This window comes from Neopsephotus bourkii, unplaced genomic scaffold (assembly GCF_033783945.1).
Source record: "Neopsephotus bourkii isolate Nb327-2 ecotype Australia unplaced genomic scaffold, CSIRO-AGI_Nbou_v1 NB_234, whole genome shotgun sequence".
In the NCBI taxonomy this organism is placed as follows: Eukaryota; Metazoa; Chordata; class Aves; order Psittaciformes; family Psittacidae; genus Neopsephotus; species Neopsephotus bourkii.
Window position 1 is genome coordinate 10,684,111 of NW_026900744.1, and position 3,193 is coordinate 10,687,303.

The window sequence follows — 3,193 nt, forward strand, 5'->3', positions numbered from 1 at the left end:
GTAATTCACTGATAATCAAAAAAAAAAAAAAAAACCAAACCCAAAACAAAAAACAAAAAGGAGAAGTTAGTTCGGGTGTGTCCCCCCCCCCAAAAAAATTAACACAGTCTTCCAAAGGGGGCCAAGTAGCAACTGCATCAATAGGGACACAGACATGGGGCGGGGTAGGGGAGGCAAGAAAAACACAGAGAGGCCTCCGAGTTGGTGGATATTTCTGGAGGGGTGACTTCATGCCCAATTTGACATCTACAACATACCACTTTATTCAGTCACTTTATTTCTGCTTCCATAATGCCTGTGTTCATAAGATTAACTACTGCAGTGTGACTCATGGCAAGCACTATTTTAATGACCACAAATGAACATTTATTTTTTATTCCAGCAGTTTCTACAGTCTCCCACTAGTAACTGCTCCTCTTTTCAAAACAGATTTCATCTGGGCTGTAAGCCCATATGGGGCTGTCCCACACAGGGCTGTGCAACCTTTCATTTGGGAACTGCCATCCAGCTCACTGCAGAACACCACATTTTTGGGGGGACATTATCAAGAAATACCTTCCTTTTCATGATCATGAATTTATTATGCATCACAGGTGACAAACTTTTCTTTATGATGCTGTCAAGCTCTTGCATACAACTGTAGCTTTTTTCATTCAACTTTCATTAAAACAAGCTTAGCTGTTACACATTCCATTTAGCTGTATGCCTTGTACAAGTCAAAACTTGCACAAAAAAGGAACATGGGTACTGCATCAGGCTGAAAAGTACAACAAAATGCAGACTGTGGGATTTTCATTATTTTAATTACAGCGCAACTGTGAACAACAGTGGGCACAGCTAGTGCCTGAATGCAAAAAATAAATCATCTGATGGTCTGAAGTTTTCTTTGGGCATCAGTTTTTGCATGTAACTAGATCAACCTCTCATGTTTTGCTATCTACTTCTCTCACAAGTTACATGGAGGGTAGTGGAAGGGATGGAAGTAGATGTCTTCCATGTCTTCACACACAAAAATGTAGTAACTGCAAATTACAAAAATAAAGCAGCAGCACAAAAAGCAGCTAAACTAATTCAACATACACAGCATTGCCATTACTCTGCATATATTTTCATTTTCCTTTTAAGAATTACCTGCTTAAATTGATAGATTTTGTGAATGTATTAGTTAACTTGGCCTGCATAAACCCTAAGGAAAAGCTAGGATACGGTTGGTGTTTTTGCCATACACATGGGGATAGTTTTGTCCTGCTCCAACTGCAATTTTTGTCCTTCTGCAAATCAGCAGAAGCTGGTGGAAGCAGTTGTTCAAATTAGGAGGAGGGGGGCTGTTTTGGAGGAAGAAAGCTTTAAGTATGGTATTTGTGGTAAAAGAACTCTCTCATCATGTAGACTGAAAAAGCAGCAACGCATATTATCTTTAAGGATTTTGTGACATGAAATATGATGGTTTAAGAGAACCACTCATCTTTCCAATGTCATGTATAGGTAGCTAACAATAGCTGCATGCCTATCAGTCACTGGTAGTCAGTACTTCTTGTTCCTTCTGAAGTAGGCCATATGCACCTGTGTGTAGTAACACATCTGTACTACATTATTGCAATCAGTTAATTCCCTTTGCTCTTTCACATTCTACAAGTTAAGAAAAATGCCAAAGTCATTTCCACCACAGTGAAGCATTGCAGTGTCAGCACACTAACCAACCAGACCATCTGTAGTGTTCTCACCATTATGAGCAGTAGCTTCAGATTTAAAAAGCTTCCTCATCACTGCATAGAGAACAACCCAAAAACTCAGGCATATTTTCTTTCTCTATGGGGACAGGGCTATGAACAGAATCTATACCTCAGGCTTCCAGACCAGGTCTGAGGAGGCAGCTCAGGGCTCAACTGCATGCACATACCTAGCACTGTTGATTCTTCCATGGAGGCATTTAAACAATTTTCCACTTCTATCAGACATGGTACATAAAAAACTAGCAATTAACAAACATTTTGTACTAACAATTCAACAGGCACAAAAGATTAAATAGATAAATTATTAGTTCTTCAAACGCATTGTTATCCTAAAACTTACTGTCGTGAAGAAAAACTGTCTTGTAAACGAGTCCCACTAAACTGAATGCCTCTTAAGTGTCCAACACAGCCTCAACGAGCACACGGTAATACTTCCGAGCAGCAGCAGCCCCTAGTGGCATGCTGATACTGCCTCAACTACGGATTTACAACCCTGGAATAATGTACCAACTTGAAAGTAAGAATTCTACATGTAAAGTACTGTCAATATATTAAGTTTTCCACGTTACATCTTTAAATACACCTTCTGAATATGTATATTTATTCTTCCATGACTAAAATTCAATCAAGAGCTGTCCAGCACATTGTGGGTAAGGTGTAAGCCTAACAGTAACTATATGCTACTAAATGCTTTCAGCAGATGACATTGCTAAGATTGCCCATTTATTGACAAAGAACTGTAGAAGAACTAAAAAATAAGAAATGATACTTGTATTTCCAACCTGACTACCCCTGCAGCAGAAAGCTGACCAAGAACATTATGTACATCTCTGCTTCCTTAAGGGTACTCGGCAAGAACCATGCAAGTATCCTGTGCAGATTGCACTGGCCACTACTTCATCTCACTCAATATGCAGAGCTAATCAGCAGAAACTGCGGTTGTCTTAGCTTCCTGGCCCTTTATTCTCTTTCCTATGTTATTCAATTCCTATTTCTCCAGGTGGCCCAATCACTGCATTACATCCAATTCTGAAGATAATAGGCAGAGCAGCAGTGTGTTTTCAGTAAAGAATTCTAAGCTTCAGAGTTAACTTCCTTCCTATGAACGTAAGAAAGGCACAAGTTTCTTAGGCATCTTCCAAAAGCATCAGAGCTATGCACATGCATTCACAGGCACATGAAAACCCAACAAAGACAAGATTGATTTGTAATGGGCAAGGAAAAACCGCATGCATGCAGTCAGGTGAAGGAGACTGAAGCATCTTACCTCCACTTGGCTATTTTTATTACATTATAAACAAAACAGATTTCCCAAAGGCTACCAAAAAAAAAAAAATCTGGAATTGCTTAGAAGGTAAAACTAACAAAATTCCAAAGCAGCATCAGATTTGTTGTCAGTAGATGTCCACATCAGCCTGACATCCACAATAGCTTAGTGCATACAAAAGAGAGAACCAAGG